Here is a 19,012-nt window from a genome sequence, read left to right on the forward strand (position 1 = left end):
GTGGAGACTCAACTAAATATATTGTCGGCCTATATATTGAATTGAGCTTACAAACATTTAATTTGTTGTATATATTTAGACATAATAAGTATTTAAATTTATTTTCTCTACTATAATTAATAAAATACAACTATTATCCTATTTGTAGCTTTTGTTTCTGGTAAAATGTCCAAATTGAGCTTTTACTATCAAAATGTTAATGGATTAATGAACTAAAACGCATGAATTTTCGGAAAATCTTTTGAATTCAAATTTTGATGCCATAGCTTTATCTGAAACTTGGCTTCACTCTCATATATCCGACCAAGAGCTATTTGATAATAGGTATACATCTATATATCGTAATGACTTAACAAATGACGGAAGAAGAGGATGGGGAGTTGTTGTAGCTGTGAAAGATTGCTATAGCTCTCAATTGGTAGCTTCTTCCCGTGGTGAGGGTTTCCAGTTTTTGTGTGTCAAACTAAATTTCGGTTATTGTAATGTATTTTTGATTGTTGTTTATATTCCGCCTGCTTCGAATATGTGTATTTTTGAAAATTTCTATAATCATGTTGAGAGTCTCAATGGGTTAATAAATTGATGGTAATAATAAACTTTGGACTCTAAATTATACAATTCATAGCTCTAATAAAACCTACTGTATGCTATGGGATGAATCGACGGCAGGTCGCGGTGGCAACGAGATAGCCTCATGCTTCTACACTTGGGCAATTGAGGCAGGGTTGAAAGATGACCCGGATTTAGAAAATTTGATTGTGTGGACAGATAGTTGTCCCGGGCAGAATAGAAACTTGATGATGGTGTTGATGTACATGTGTCTATTGAATATAAGTAAAACATTGAAAGTAATCAATCACAAGTTTCTTTTGAGAGGACACACACACATGGAAGTGGACAGTGACCACAGTGTCATTGAGAGAGCGTCAAAGAAGGCACCCAGTCACTCAATTTTCACATGCAATGACTGGGTGAATGTAATCACAAATGCAAAAAAGACAGGCCCACCTTTCAATGTTGTGAGAATGATGCTGGAAAATTTTTTGTCCTTCACATCGCTGACAGAAAAATCAGGACCTCTTATTCAGAGGAAGCAATGTATTGATGGAAGCAGCTTTCAAATTTCGTCGGCAGTATGGTTTCAAGTGAAAAAAAATGAACCAGGGAAGTTATTCTTCAAAAATTCATTTGAAGAAAGTGAATTCAAGTGCGTCGATCTAGTTCGAAACAGAAGAAAGGATGTCTCTATTCCTGAAGAGCTACCACAGCTGAGAGCACAAAGGAAGAAAATAAGCAATGCTAAATACCAAGATCTTCAAATTCTCTTGAAATGGGTTCCTGAAGAATATCATGGGTTTTTTCAAAGTCTTCCCCATGGCGATGAAGGCAATGATGTTTTAGATGAAGTTTAATAATTAAATTGCTGTTCATTTATCAATTATTCAAATGCCAACATTATTATCTATATAATAAATATTATCTTCATGAAAATATATGGTATGCTTTTCATTGCAACTCACATAGGTATCCTTTATCAAAATGATTTGATGAAATAAGACTAATTCATTATGTGGTGTTAGTTCAGAGCCTGATAAACCAGGAATTGAAACACATAAATGATTCCACTTCAAGCTTGTCATGCAACACGGCATTGAGCTTGTGAATTATTCTGGATATTTTACAAAGTAATGAACATTTAAAAAATTGACAAAAATCACTATTTCAGTATTGAACCATTACTACGTATACCTGACGTATATCTGACGCCAAATAGTCAGGCGGTTTCGTGGGTCTCTTGTAAGTGATGTAACTTACTAACAGTTGATATAAAGCATCTAGTGCCTCTTCTAATTTTAAAAACATTATCGAGGTCCTAGCCAAATAAGAACTCTAATTGACAACATCAGCTGTTGGAGAGCACGAGAGACCCACGAAACTACCTAACTATTTGGCCTCAGCTATACAATACACATCTTAAGATTTTGAAAACTTGAAAAATTTCATGTTTGTATGTTATCTGAAATTTGAATTAAGAAAGTACATACACACAGAATACCTAGAACTTTATTGGTAGTAGGATTTGAGCTTGATTTAAATAACATTGACTGATTATCGGATTATTTAATTCTTATGTAATTGTGAAAATTTAATTAACAAGCATAATAAGAAGAATTTCTACAATGTAAAACATTGAAAACTGGAGTTACTACTTCTTGGTTCTCAACTTTTCAAGCCGAATGTGCCACGTTTCTGAGGACCAAAAAGTATTAACTCCGTTTTCTCAGAATCTGAGTGAAATACGACAAAAATAACTACACCAGGGTGTAAATATCGTGAATTAAACATAAAAAATGCTAATTAGAAAATTTGACAGTGATGGAGTGTTTAGAAATTGAAGAAAATGCAGGAAAAAAAATTTTTTGGGCTCTCCTGAAAAAGTGTTGTTTGTGAGTTAAGTTCCTTTGGCTCTGAGGTCCAGATATTATTATGGTTGAAGATTTTAATCTTCCTGAGATTAACTCGGCTGATTACAACTTATTTACTGGTTCCTTACGTGCACGTAGACTAAATAATTTTTCAACATTGTTTAACTTAGAGCTCAAGAATAATATTCTCAATGTAAACAACCGTACTTTGGATCTGGTACTTAGCAACATTGATTTGAATGTCCAGCGGGATGCATAACCTTTGGTTTTTGAGGATGCTCATCATCCTGCTCTTGAACTAACATTTATTATACCGTATCTCAATTTAAACCGTAATTCCAATTATTTTTCTAATAACCTTATTTATAACTATAAAAGAGCTGACTATTCAAACTTGTACATTATTTTGAATGATATCGATTGGTCTTCTCTCTATTGTATGACAGATGTTGATGAGGCTGTAAATCATTTCTATAATACTTTATTCTCTGTCATTGATTGTTGCATACCTAGAAGGAATCCTGTAAAAAGGCAAGGTTATCCCTTATAGTTCACAGGGGAAATAATTAGTGAAATTAAACTTAAGAACAGATTGGCAAGGAAGCGGAGACATTCTGATTTTCATAATCATAGATTTATATTGATTAGGCGTTCATTGAAAGCCAAAATACGTGAAGCCAATAAAAGGTACCTAATTACTGTTCAGTCCTCAGTGAGAGGTAACATACGTAGTTTCTGGTCTTATGTGAATAACAAACGTATTGCTGCAGCACGGAAGAAGAAAAGTATGTTTCTGAATTCATCAGTATTCGAGAGTGGGGTGGATATTGCGAATGGTTTCGCCAATCACTTTGCCTCAGTATATATGATGGTTCAATGGTTCCTTCTGCCATAAACTCACCGGTTGTGTCTGATCAGAATATTTTAAATTTAAGGACTGTTTCCATCGAAAATGTTGAGAAAGCTATCAAGTTACTTAAGCCTAGGGCATCGTTTGGTCCTGATGGTATTCCGCCTTTCCTGGTGAAGGGATGCTGCGATCTTTTGTCCTTTAATCTTTGCTTCATTTTTAATTTATCTCTAAAACTAGGTGTTTTCCCGAATGAATGGAAGCTCGCTAGGGTCTCACCAATATTAAAGTCTGGCAACATGCAAGACATTGCTAATTTTAGACCAATAAGCTTGACAAATGTTTTTTCAAAGATTTTTGAAAGTATCATTTTCGATTCTATTTACAAGCACATGTTAAACAGTTTCAATAAACAGCAACACGGCTTTTTACCTGGTAAGTCGACTACTACAAATTTAATTGAATTTTCATGTGATGTTTTGCATGGTCTGGAGTCTTCTGGGAGGGTTGATGTTGTATACATTGATTTCCGAAAGGCTTTTGACCTTGTAAATCATGATGTTCTACTACACAAACTACTGGCCTATAATTTCTCGAATTCTACTGTAGGATTTATAGCATCTTATCTGAAGGACAGGAAACAATTTGTGTCATATGATGGTTGTGATTCTGATCTATATGCAAACGTATCTGGTGTCCCTCAAGGTACATCATTGGGTCCTCTTTTATTCCTCATCATGATCAACGATCTACCTGATGTATTAAAAAACTCTAAATGTCTTTTATTTGCCGATGTTAAGATATATAAAACTATTACCGGTGTAAATGATTGTGATACATTACAAGAGGATATTAATGAGATTACCACATGGAGCTCTGTGAATGGTTTAAAAATTAATGTTAATAAATCACACATAATGACATGTTCAAGACAGAATCTTCCTTTTAATTACTCTTACACGATGAATGGTTCTGCTCTTCCAATCAAAATATCGTGTAAGGATTTAGGAGTCTATTTTCAAAATGATTTCAGATTCATCTCTCATATTGAACACATTTTAAATGTTTCTAATCGACTGTTGGGCTTTGTTATTAGAACTTGCAAACACTTCAGTAATTTAGATACTATAATATATCTGTACAAGTCGTTGGTAAGGAGTAGATTGGAATATGCCTCAATTATTTGGGATCCTTATCATGCTGAATATTCTGATTCTCTTGAAAAAGTTCAAAATAAATTCCTTCGCTACCTGTATTTTAAAAAGTTTGGCCACTATCCCTATTTTGCATATCCCACATCACAACTCAGAATCATGTTCAAAATTCCAACATTGAAATCCAGACGTAATCTCCAAGCCATCTTACATTTATATAAAGTAGTTAATGGTCTTACGCAGCATCCTTTTCACCTGGAAAGATTGGGCTTCTATGTGCCGACTGTTTCTCGTGGGAGGTATTTTTCGTTTTTTATACCAAGATCTCGAACGTTGCAGGATTATAACTCACCCATCAATCGATCCATGAGACTCTTCAACACAGTATCTCGTGATATCGATCTCTTCAATCCGTCTTTGAATGCCTTTATTAAATCATGCTCTATAATACTTGAATATTAGTTCTTTTGTCAATGTTTAACTTCAAGCACTCTCTCTCCTCTCTTCTTCTGCTATCTATCTATAAATATATGTCTTTACCTTACTTCTTCTCTGTTTTATTTTTTTTCTTTTTAATTTTGTTTAGTTTAAATTTAAATGGTCGACTTTTTTTCATTTATATTGAACTTATTCTCTCTATTCTTATTTCAATTAAACTTATTTTCTTATTTTAATTAAAATTATTTATATTGTACAATACGAATAGCATTTAATGATATAAATAATTAGTATTTTATTTTAAGATTTAGCATGTAATTCTGAAGTTTGTTCTGTATAAGTTGTTTTTGTTTTCTTATTATTCTTTATTATTTTGTGTGGAGTGCGGTTTTGGGCAGTGTGCCTGTCGCATCCACACTGATTAACAGCATTCACTACAATGTATTACTATTCAATTCTACATTTAAATCCTCATTTTGCTCATCATCAGAAGTAGAACAGCATGAGTTCGATTTTCAGTTGTTATCAGTATTCGCATTTGTTTCCACTCCTTTACACTCAATACAAGACCATACCATTTCACCCTTTTTTCACCCTGATTAGTTCGTACTCATCATTAGTTAGAGAAGAGCATTTTTTAAGTGGAACCACTGCGAGCAGTTTCCACTGCAAAGTACGGCTTTATTACATTTATTGACATTTTTTCTACATTTACCACAAAGTTACTTTTTTACTCATATTGTTGAATGTAAAATGATTGTAATTGATGAGGAAGAAGACATGAAGAAAATGCTATGAGAGCTGTCAAAGCAAGCGGAAAATTTGGAAGCTCCTAAAGTTGAAAAGGATTTGGGAAGGGAAATACGAATTGAGGAAGGAAAATCAGAAAACCATACTCGATGCGAAAGAGTTAGGGCTACTGTTGAAGCAGATAAAAAATGAGAAACGATGAATGCAGGGTGCTTATCTCAAGAGGCGATAAGGATTGTCAAAGGCAGTAGACACCAAACGTGGTTACGTCAATAAGATTAAGCGCAAACAGCTGATTAAGATTGTATCTCAGCAGACAACTTGAACCGGCCGGCTAGTTCAAAGCAGACGACAGTTCAACACACTCAAGTTAACATTTAAATATAACACTGTGGTCTGCTGGACCCCAGCCTTTCTTTTTTAGTTATTTCTCTGCATAAACCGAAGATAAGGATATTTCACTCAAATGTAAATTCAGTTGGTACTACTTGCACTGTCGGCTTGCACTGTTGACACCGAATGTCAGTCTGCTTCTGTCCAGTCTAGAGAGTTATTAAAGTGTTGTGGGGTCTGCTGAACCCCAGTGTTATGTTTATGTGTGTCTTTTTCAAGTGGTGATTGTTTTTATGTTTGTTAGTTTCTTCATTTTTTTGGTACACAATGGCACACAATCTTCGAGATAGGCCTGATTTAATTCGTGCTTTCTTAGAAGAAAGTGATGAAGACGATCCAGAGAGCATGTTCGGTGATAACACGGATTCGGATCCGGATTATGTTATATCAAATGATGAACAAGATGCCATCGAAATGTTGAATGAATCTGGTGATGTACTGAATGTGAGTGAACCTAATGTTAATGAGCCTGATAATTTGCCTAGTGAATGTGACAATGTGCTGGATATTGATGAGTCTGTTGATATCGAAAATGAACAAAATCCATAATCCAGCAATCCAATTGAGAGACATCGAAGAAATATTCATTTGATTAGGGGAAGAAATAAAAAGACACCCTATATTTGGACCATAAAGGAGCCAGAACGACGTGGGAGAGTTGCTGAAAGAAACCTAGAAACATATTTGCCTGGTCCAAGAGGTGCAGCTCGAGAAGTGAGAGCCCCCTAAGATGCTTGGAACCTTCTTTTTGATGATATCATGATAGAAGAAATAACCCTTCGGACAAATGAAGAGATAAACAGACAGGTGCGTAACATTTCAAGGCAGTCTTACCATCGCAATACTTCTATAAAAGAAATGAAAGCTTACATAGGCATCTTGTACTCGGCTAGTACGCACAAAGATTCAAGAAGAAATTTAGAAGAACTTTGGTCACCTCAGTTAGGATTCTCGATTTATAGAGCTACCATGTCCTTGCCACGATTTCACTTGATAAGTACGTGCTTGCGCTTTGATGACAAAACCAGTAGGCAGGAGAGAGCAAGAAACGATCGTTTGACTGTAATACGATATTTGTGGGACAATTTTGTGGAACATTGTCGTTCATATTATACACCATTCGAATACTGCACCATTGATGAGCAGCTACTAGGTTTTCGAGGTCGCTGTGGCTTCAGTGTATATCAAATCTAAACCTGACAGATATGGCTTGAAAACAGTAATGTTGAACGATTCTAAGACCAGTTACATGTGTAATGCAATTCTATACATTGGAGAAGTAAATACACAAAACAAGGAACCTGTATTATGTTGGGAAATATATGTTATGTTGGGAAACATATTATGTTTCCTACATATTATGTTAGGAAACTATCAGAGCCAATCCATGGAACTAATCGTAACCTGACAACAGACAATTGGTTTACCTCTGTTCCACTTTTCAACAGAATTGAGATGCCCCCTATATAATCTACCAAGTGGGGATTACATGTGGATTACAGATACACTTTGAGACAAAATTCTGAAAGTATTTCAAGGCCCAGTTGCACAATATAATTACATAGCGATATAGTTACATAGTGAGGCTTTTCATTGTTTTAAAACTAGTGCTTATAGAGTCAATATTAGAGCCTATAGAGTCTTATAGTTAGGCGGTATTCGAACTCACGACCAGGTAGCGCTAGCAGACTTGAGGGTGCAACGCCTCAGTCGTCTCAGCTAACCTGTCTGGCAAGTAAAAAACCTGGCATTCTAATACATAAATTTCAGCATTCCTGGCATTCCAGTATAGTATAAATTGGAAATGAGACAGTTTTGGGCATGAGCCTGTTGTGCCTTTCCTCATGTTAAGTATTTGTACACAATATGATAAGTAAATAAATAAATAATATTACAATAATTACGTCCGCATTACCGTAGGATAACAGGTCACCAGTGGGAAACCAAAGTATTGAAGCAAGTCGCAGGGCATTAGATTTTATTGCGCTCTCTACACTGGTTAAGAGACCAATTATTTTTGGTATTTGGCCACTGGTATCTCACTCGGGCCACCAGCCCGAACACTGCTGGGACATCATTGGTGTCTCAAGCTAGTGACACCACTGACTCCTGCTATCTCACTAGTATCTAGTGTACCAGCCAACGTTTTTCAAACTCTAGAGTTTCAGTTCCTTTTATTTTTCTGTTTCTCTGCCAAATTCAGCTGCCGAACATACTGATTTATAGCATTTTATGCTTGTGATAAATTGAAATGTATTTTGTGTTGTAGATTCATTCATTGATAAAATAATTTGTTATTTCAAGAACAGCTCTTGTCGTTTCAATTGTGTTTGTCTTCGATAAATCCAGTCACATTGACGCAGATTTCCCTGAGAGTTGAACAATCATCCAAATTAGTGTTACTTATTCACATTGCCACATTGTGTAATAATATATAAAGAGTGAAAAATATGTGAAATCTATCAACCCGGCTTTGGCCAAGCATAGAGAAATTTTATTTCGAAGAAAATAATTATCAACTGCTTCTCCAAAGAGGATTTTCTAAGCTCTGAAAAGGAAAAGAAACCAATTATCAAGATCCACCTAGTCCTGAATTGACTGAGCTACCACACAGTCAAAATCAAGGAGACTTCTTTCTACTCCGAAGTAATTGAAGCATTTTTCAAGAGAGGAATGAGGTCTGACTTACTGTACAGATAGATCCAAGGTGAGAATTTTAGTTTAGAATTAATACTTTTGGGAAGTTATTAGATTCCTTTAAGATTCAAAGCCAATGACTCGTGAAATTGAGGGCTTTACTATTATTATTCGAAGATAATTTTTTGAATGGGAGGGTGTAGATTAAATTGCCAAAAGAGCTTGCCCTAGGTACGTTTTGAGACTACGCCCCTGGATATTGTGTTTCTCTTGTTGACTAGTTGATAGAATTTAAGGTGATATTGAAAGGATCATACCTTGACGTTAGTTGCATGAACTGATAAAATTGAAGTATTTGAGTCAAATTTTGAAAAGAAATATATAGAATTTCTAAGTTTGAATAACAACTAATTAATTATAATTGATAAGATTGAATTTGACTGACATATTGTAATTGATAAGACTAAACTGAACGTATGATTCGAAGAGACTCGTCATTTACAATATAGTCGTCCCTTATTTTTGAGTTAAGTTGCTGTGATTGTCCAATACACACACAGGAGGAAAATGAGAATAAAATTGAAATATGCAGAAGAAACCTAAAGCGACAATACATATGTTTGACCAACATTTTTGAAAGATTTGAAAGAGACTAATAAACAGTTGAAGAGTGATACTTTCTGAATAGAATACTTGAATACCCATATCATAATATGTAAAATATATCAATACATATTTTTAAGCATTATGTTGTCTTATCTAAAATATGAATATTTATTGTTCATTGTGTTTTCCATCTCACCATTGGAGTCTGCACTGAAGAGGAGATGGAAGATGACGAGTAGAAGAGTCGAGATGAAAGGAATATCCATTGATGATCAAACTTCATAAGTTGTTTTCTGATTTTCAAAATCAACTCAAAAGAATCAGAGCCTGCAACAGAAAATTCATTGAACTGTAAGTGAAAAAAAAAATTAATATCTAGTAACAAAGTAAGTGTTACAAAAACCAAACATTTGCTGAGAAAAAAATGAGAATTAAATTCACACTTAGTAATAAAAATTGTAGAAGATTCTTCTTTTAAAAAATGCGAGCGTTTCAAATATTAAAGAATAAATCTACTCTAGACCCTTCAGAACATATTTTACTGCTCCAATTCACTGCCAAATCAACTCAAGAAAGTACAAAATATTAACTATATTCTATTTCAAATACGCCAGAATTTTCAATAGATAGAAGGAATGTTTCTGAGGAGTAAATTATTATGTTTCGTCTATTTGATTGGAGAAATCGTACAATAATTAGCTTGAAAAAATATTTAGAACTGTATTCATAAACGATTTCGGAAACGTTATAATGTTTGGTAAACCAATCAAAACGATTATAGAATTTTGATCAACGATTCTGAATGTTTTCTGATTTTTGTTGCTTGCCAATCACAGATTTCATGGTGTTCACCAAGATACCTTAATAACAATAATTTATAAATAAGTCTTTCTTGCGAAACTGTAATGAGTTCTAGTTGTACATAAGAAAATAGAATGACAATTAACAACGTTTAATTTAATAATAACTCACACTTCAAGTGGTACAGTATAGTTTTGTTCCAAAAAACATTGGACAGTACGGCCGGTTCCCCAGCTGCTTCTAATAAGAACGTATCTCCATTTTGGCAATTTCTTCACCTCCTGCTTCCTTGTGATTCAGGAATGATCATTTCGCAGGACTGAAAAAAGAGATGCTGATACATAACAAACGAGAAAATATTTACTAATCATTTCATGATATCAGTATGAACTTCTGTTAGGTAGTTTTTTGAGAAAACATTGATATGATTGAAAGAAATAATTCAAATTGATAATAATTCTATTTGCATTGAAGAACAATAAATTTGATTTCACAGATAGACTGAGATTACAAGATATAAATACCGTATTATTCAAGTTAGTCACACATGAAAAAATGATAGAAATGATCGACAACAAGCTAATAGTTAATTTACCACGATAAGTTTCCACAATCCAAATTCCACAATTCCAAAAGTTTGCCAAGAAATAAAAAAGCAACATTCGCATGTGGATGAATAGATTTCATTTGATTGAGCTTCATCCACGAGGTTAGATACTAACAATGAAATAAATATAGAGGAATTGCATTAATCATTTACTCACTTCACTTGAATCTTCAAAGCCTAGATGGTCTGAGATGATAATTTCAGCATGAGGTAAGCCCAGGATAGGAAGTGATGATGGCGCTAAAGCTCTACCAACAATTTCAGCTACTTCTAATGAGACCTGAAGCAGAACAACCACCAATTGAACAAAAAATATACTAATAATTCAGAGAAACATTTTTTACATAATAATACAAAACTGTGAATCAGAAAGTCAAGAGTCAGAACTTATTTTGAATAAGTTTGTTAGACTGGGCGTCTCAACATTGAGGCACCAATGCATTATGGAACTCTTGGGACAGTTTGCACAGTGAATGCTCAGACTGAATTCAATCAGCTGTTGACTTAAACTCAAAATAAATCTTATAACAAACGATACTAATTGATATAGATTTAATCCAGTTCAAGATTGAAACTGGTACTGTGCAAACGGCCCTAAATTTTGCAGATACCTGTTCATTTATCAACCAATTAACCCTCTTATTACTAGTAAATTGCTTCTTATCTCAATTAATATTACTAATTTTTCATTAATTTGATTACATAATGGAAATGAATAAAATAAAATTTACGGCTAGTAAAAAATTTTTTTACGGCTAGTAAGAAATGTTATCTAGCATATTTAGAAAATGATATGTGTTAGTGGAAGTACATTACAGAGCCCCGATTCATCAAATTATGATAAAATAATTCTCGTTATAACGTATTTCATTTCAAGATACTCGAACGTTATCTTAGATAAGACTACGTAAAAGCTATCCTGTGACTTATATTTGATTATTGAACAATATTAAAAACACATAATCATAAAATGATTGGAGATGGAAAAAAAAGGCTTAGGCCTATAGTCCTTAGTATTCCATTCCCGAATTTCGCTTGAAAATTATCCATCGATTCTATAATTAAATAAAGGAAAGAATAGGCTTATAAACAGACGAGGAAATTTACGAATGACGCATCATCACGTCTCAACTACTGGACTGATTAACTTGGAAATTTGCATATTGATTCCTAATTTACCGAGGATGGTTATTAGTTATTTTCAATTCTTCAAGACTTTAGTGGGTCACGTTTTTAATAAGAGGCTTGCGGAGCACGGGTTACCTGCTAATCTTCATTAAAATCAATCAAATATACATCAACTATACATACAACTACTTTCTTCACCCCTTGAGAATGTTTGGAAGATCCCTACACTGCTTCAAAAATTATAGATTTTCAACATAACGTAATATTGGTGTACAACCTTGACAATATTATCATGATCTATAGAATAGAATTATTATTATAGAATACAAAGAATGCTTCATCATACAAGTTAACACAATACAATATATACAACACATTTACGGCTTGATTAGTCAATCGCCAGCCGTTATTATCTTCATCATAGTGCATTAACTTTATCATGATGTTAATGCAATGTTTAACAATAATTAATAATGTGGTTTTTCATAAAATCATCGTGATACTGATGCATTGTTAACGATGAACAAATTATATAAATGGATTTCCCAAACTGTGATTCTGATAAAATATTGTTAAAGTGAAGACAAAAAGTGACTATTCACAGTATATGGATAGAGATAATGTTTCGATTTCTAAACATTCTGTTTAAATCTGTTAAGCAGTGGTTTAAATGAATTAAAACCTGGGGCCTGTTTCATAAAAGTTACAAGTCCTGTAATACAGGAGGATCACCATTCCAATCAATATAGCCGATAAAATCAGCTGTTCCTGTATTACAGGACTTCTAAATTTTTATGAAACAGGTCCCTGGTTTACACAACAGAAATATTGACAAGAGTTTGATGTCCCAACATGCAACTGCAAAAATACGGTTAATTCAAATCTTTGATTCATTTTGGGAAACTCATTATAAGCCCATGTACTGATTATCTCCTGTGTAAAACTTTTGCTAATTCGTCAATAGGTCTTGCTCAATCATCACAGACTTTTTTCATTTATCTGTGTCTTTTTATATTAATTTGCAACATTGAATGGAAATTACAACGATCATGTTGGTAAACTGTTTTCAACTCAACCACGCAAATACAACCTCAAGTATTCAATTTCAATGACGATCCTGTATGTGTGTTTTAGGTACAGTCAATCAGTTACAAGATTGAGTTTCTCTCTATACTGTGGAACAAGATTAATGATTTTCAATATTTGAATTTGTCGCTTGAAAGGTGTACACAATAAATTTGAAAGGACTATACAGTTATTTCATTGAAGTCATTCCAGTAAATACATTATTTGCTATCTGATAAAACTCGATTTTATTTCCATATATATACAATATTCAAACTTTGGCCACATGTTGAACAAGTCTACATAGAAGGTATATCAGAGTGAAGATTCCTCCAAATTCTTTATTTTTTAATTTTTTCTTCTCCAACTCTGTAATTTTTGTGCGCTCTATCAATAAAATGAAATTTATTCAAACTCATAATTCATTTATTTATTCAAGATGCACAATTATTCATAAAAATAATTGGGGTAGGACCAACAAGCACAACCCAAAACTGTTTATCCTCAGAATTTTGATTCATATACTAGTCCAGAAAGAAGGTTTTTACCGAGCAAACACTTACAAATAAAAGAAATTTAGAAATTTGAAAGTAAATTGAAAAACTAATCAATTACTTCCACTAAACACTAAAAGCCGGAAAATTTCAACAAACAACGGTTATTCCTTACAACAAATAACATCAATCAATCAATCAATCAATCAATCTCTTTATTCAAAACATACATCAAAATGTACATGAATGCGTCTTTCTTTATTATTTTCAAAATAATAAAATCAATACAAGTAAAAAACAAAATACATCAACAATAGGTAGTCTAAATACATAATGAGTTGGCACTATAAAATTCTTCATAACTGTATAATTCTAATTTCACGATATACTTTTTCAGTTTGTTTTTAAACCTTGTAATATCTTTTTCATGATTAATCTTAGTAGGAAGGTAAGTGATGAATTTGATGCCCATATAGGTCGGGCTTTGTTTGTACTTCTCTTTACTATGTTCTTTGATAATAAAGTTGTTCCTATTTCTTGTATTATAGTCATGCACACTGGATTGCCTGGGGAATTTGTCTTCATTATTTTTTACGTGTAATATTGTTTTATAAATATAAAGTCCATACACCGTCATTAATTCTAACTTTCTAAAAAATGTCCTGCACGACTCTTGTCTATTTAAATTAAATATTTTTCTTACTGCTTCTTTTTGGAGTTTTAATATCCTATTCAAGTTAAATGCACTAGTCCCACCATAAATCTCAATGCCATATGAAATATGAGAGTGGACAGTGGCATAATACACGGATCTCAAAGTTAATAAATTACAAATGGGTGCCAGCCTTCTTAGTGCAAATATTCCTGTACTTACTTTTTTACATACTCTTGATACATGCTCTTCCCAATTGAGTTTGTTATCTAGATCTACGCCTAAAAATTTCATGTTATTTAGGTTATTTAGCTTCAGTGTACTTTTTCTTTTGGGATTTCTACAGGTGAAATGTACAAATTTCGTTTTATCATTATTTAATAAAAGGTTCATTTTACTTAAAACGTTTTTTAAAAGCAATATTGTGTCATTACATTTTTCTTCGATTATATCCAAATCTTTGTCGAATATGCTTAAACTAATGTCATCGGCGTACATACAAAATTTAGTACTTTCAATTACATCTTTCGCATATTTTGGTAATCCCCCCAAATAGCAAAGGAACAAAAATGGCCCCAAAACAGATCCCTGCGGAACAGAGTAGTTCATGTACCTTAAACTAGATTTAATATCACTTACTTCATTTTTATCATAATACTTTATATTTACATATTGACTTCGACCCACCAAATATGATTCCATCCAGTTGAGCTCTTTTCCACAAATTCCATAAGTTTCTAGTTTTTTTAATAATATTCTGTGATCTACAGAGTCAAATGCTTTTGTTAAATCTAGGAAGGTGCCAACAATGCTGTACCCTTTGTCCAATTTCTCTAAAATATTTTCAATAAACTCTATCAAGGCAGTCGTTGTAGACCTGTTTTTTCTGTAACCATGTTGTTCCGTGTCTAGTAATTTGTTTGTTTCAAAATAATTAATAAGCTGTATTAGCATACTTTTTTCAAATATTTTTGCTATTGAAGGTTGAATTGCTAAAGGTCTATAATTTGCAGGATCGTAAGGATCTCCTTTTTTGAACACTGGTATCACTTTTGATACTTTTAGTTCATCTGGATACTTACCAAGTATGAGTGACGCGTTAATTACATGTAGCAGAGGCTTAATTAGGAATGATTTAGCTTCTTTTATAATTCTCATGGGAATTTCATCATACCCTGCTGACCACTTTGGTTTAATTGAATCGATGATATTGGACAATGTCTCTTCATCAATTGTTTTGGAGATAAACTTGAAATCTGTGATATGTAGCTCTTTATCATTTATTGATGTGCCAGATTTGCTTAGATTCGGTACAACATGAGTATCGACCATTTCTACAAAATTAGTGTTAAGCATATTTGCGACATCATAGGGATTATCTATAACTAAATTGTTATTCCCGAGTAAAATATTCTTGCAAACCTTATCATTTTTGTTTTGTGTCTCGGTATTCACTATATGCCAAATTGTTTTATTTACATTTGTTGAATTTTTTAGTTTAGCTTCAATGTGTTTAGTTTTCTTTAATTGAATAGTTTTTCTAAAGCGTTTCTTATGAGCTTTTAAATTTTCCTTCAAATTGATATCACTTTTATTTGTCCTAAATAATCTATTAGCTTGTATGAGATTTTCGTGCTCATTGACAACTTCAACATCAATCCACTTATTTTTAAGTCTCTTCTTCACAATTCTACTTAGAGGAAAATGCCAATTAAAATAATACTTCAGTGAATTGTAAAAATAAGTGAATTTACTCTCAACAGGACTCAAATAAAGCTCAGTCCAGTCTATTGTGGCTAGGTCATTCTTAAAACAAGTGATTTGATCATTTTCATACCTCCTAACCATTTTAATAACTCCATTACTTTTAAGCTTATTATTCACATCTAATATATTGAAAATTTGCCCATCGTGATCCGAGAGTGCCGTAATTAAACACTCCACAAGAATATCCCTTTTGTTAAGACTGGTGATGAAATTATCAATTGCCGATTCACATGAGTCAGTTATTCTAGTGGGTATATTCTACGGTATATTTTAATCCATGCATATTTATTACATTGATAAAATCAGTTTTCTTTCTACCCTCCCTCAAAACATCGACATTGAAGTCTCCTCCTATTACTACATTTTTATTAATCTTACAGATCTATTAAAAATCGATTAAATTTTTCCAGGAACATCTCAATATTTTCTGATGGAGTTCTATAAAATCCAGCTACAATATATTTCTTGTTATATATTTCTATTTCTATTGTACATGTCTCAAAAATCTTATCTTCATTTATAACATTTATTGTCTTAGTCATGATGTTTCTGCATTCGATTAGTTTATCAGATACTAATATCAATACTCCACCCCCCCCCCCTAAAAGACTTCCTTACATACCAACACTTACAATAATATCCTGGTATTTTAATTTTTTGAATTTCATTATCATTTAATTTATGTTCAGTCACAATAACTATGTCTGGTTTGATTTCCTGTAATGTAATAATTAGTGCATCAATTCGAGAAAAAACAGCTGTAATAATAAACATTGAAAAACCGAAGGACGGTCATGTAAACAACTTCTAGGTTATGAAACAACATAACTTTTCAGATTTATTTTTAATACGAAATTGAACAGTTTGCTTCCAAAACTATATTACACTATGTTTAGAATTTATTCCTCTATCTGTAAATATTATTTGTTGGATGCTTCTTCATCTGGCTGTCGTAATATTTGTACTTATCTTCCAACTTGCACAGTCAGAAATTCATTCCGGCTGTACTCTCATAACTCATATTTGTATAAGACAACAATATAAATGCAATAATGGAATAATAATCACTATTAGTGGAATTATTAGTTTATTTTGAAGAGAAAATTAGTTTTTTGCAATCCTGGTTTTGTAGTGAAGAGGTGATAGGTGTATAATTGACGATAACCTAAGCTGTATAGTGATTAGTATAATATTCCTTATAAGATGTTACCTGAAGCTTTATCAATTCTTGTTTCGCTTTTACTTTTGCAGGTTTTATTCTTGAGACATGAATGAACAAAGCCTGCATTGGAGTAATTCCAACATTGAATTGTGAGATAAAGATTGGACGTCAACTACAGTAACTACTTCAAAATATATAAACAATTCACTAAAGTTTATTTCATCAATTCAATTCTATATAAGCTTATCGATGCATCTTTTGTGATACTTCAAAATGTATATACAATTTACTAGTGTTTATTCCATCAATTCGATTTTATATAAGCTTATAAATTCATTTATTGTAATACTTGAAGAAATATATATATATATTCACTAATGTGTTTTTCATCAAATTATTCATGTGATTGAAAGATATCACTAATCTTTCTCATTATGTTTCACTTCTAAAGTTCAACTATAGTGAACAAATGATCATATTCCTCATTTACTTGGTTGAATTTATTCTATTGCCAAAGTGAAAACAACTTATCCTGGTCATCTATAAGTGATTTATGATGAATGCTAAAAGTGGGAAACTATTATCCCACTGCTCTATAAGTACCAATATGATGGAATCCATAAGATTCCTTTATAGGGCAGTGGGACAATAATTTCCCACCTCAAAACTCTATGAAAAATAAGTATTTAAAAAGGAATAAAGATTTCAGTATGCTTATAAAGTACTTTTGAATGATTCTGTGGAAAAAAATCGGAAAAATTTAATGTCCTTCACTTCTGCCCTATAAAGGGTTAAATGCAAGCCATGCTGCGTATAATCAGTGATGTCAAAATTGTTCAGATCAATGATCTTCGTGTTAGAAGTAATTTGTAATTTGTAATTTGTAATTTCATCAGCCATCCATGCGTTGAGCTTATTAACATTGATATTCATTAATGGTTTATCATACCTAAATGGGATGAATAATATGACTACTTTAGAGCGCTTAAAAATTTTCCTTATTCTACTTAGGTCTAAGTTTGTAGGCTGCACTGTTTTATTAACCACGTCGTTAGTACCTGCTAAAATTACCACTCTGTCATTTACATTGTAGTCTTTTGTGAGCATGTCAATATCCCGCGTCACTTCGTTAAAAGTACCTCCTGGTTTCGATATAACCGTTGCCTCAAACCCACTTTCTTTCACCTGCTCATTCAACTCCCATCCAATGTCCCTCCCATGACTGTCAGACAGCACTAAAACCTTATTTACAATTTTCTTCTTATTTTTCACTGTTGACTTTTTTCTGTTATTATATGTAGCCCTTTTATCTCGTTTCTCATTCCTATTTACTGTGTATTGAGATTTATTTCCTAGATCTGACAAAATATCAAAATAATTAACGGTATCAATTGAAACATTATTAATATTATCTAATGATTTCCCAATCCGTTGAGTGTCACCAGGAGAATAAAAGTTTCTGAGATCCGCAAGTTCAGCCTCTAACGTATCATTCTTATCTCTTAAGAAACTATTATCTGCATTGAGTACTTCTATTGTTGTTTTCATTTTAGTTACAGTAGAATTTAGTTCGTTAATTTCGTGGTACAAATAATCTTTTGCTTCAAGTTTGAATTCAAGTTCAAATATTTGAGATTTAAGGGAAATTATCTCTATGTCCTTATCTCTCACTTCCTCGAATCCTAGGAAATCACTGTCAAGCTCATTTGAAGATAGGCTAGTGGAAAGCAGCATATCACCAGCCGTATCAACGTCACTATTCATATTATTGGTAGTAAACTAATAGTTATAAGGGTTTTACTGCTGATTAATGTCTTTTCAAATGACTTTATTTTTATAATAATTAATAAATAATTATATTATTATAGTACCGCTTAGTGAAGCTTGCAGAGATATGTCAGTGTCAGTTGAGTGTTATCTAGGCTGAGTGTTAACTAGAAAAATATAAACTGTTGCAAAGTCATTTTAGAACTGTCAAAAACAGCTGTTTCGTAGCTAACGGGTTACGATAAACTCGGTTTCCCGCTCAAAAATCCTTTTTAGGTTACCGGCTTCTGAAGCTAAAACTTCAATGTCAAAGTC

General features: G+C 32.7%; 1 long non-coding RNA gene across 1 annotated transcript; it reads right to left on the reverse strand.

The window, feature by feature from the left end:
• Window positions 1–3,234: 3,234 nt before the first annotated feature.
• Window positions 3,235–10,946, reverse strand: LOC120351450. Its single transcript, XR_005571409.1, has 3 exons — window positions 10,820–10,946; window positions 10,227–10,374; window positions 3,235–9,581 (listed from the first exon to the last, which is right to left on the reverse strand). It is a non-coding gene; the product is annotated as an uncharacterized LOC120351450 (long non-coding RNA).
• Between the last annotated feature and the right edge of the window lie 8,066 nt (window positions 10,947–19,012).

The sequence above is a fragment of the Nilaparvata lugens genome, chromosome 5 (assembly GCF_014356525.2).
Source record: "Nilaparvata lugens isolate BPH chromosome 5, ASM1435652v1, whole genome shotgun sequence".
Lineage (NCBI taxonomy): Eukaryota > Metazoa > Arthropoda > Insecta > Hemiptera > Delphacidae > Nilaparvata > Nilaparvata lugens.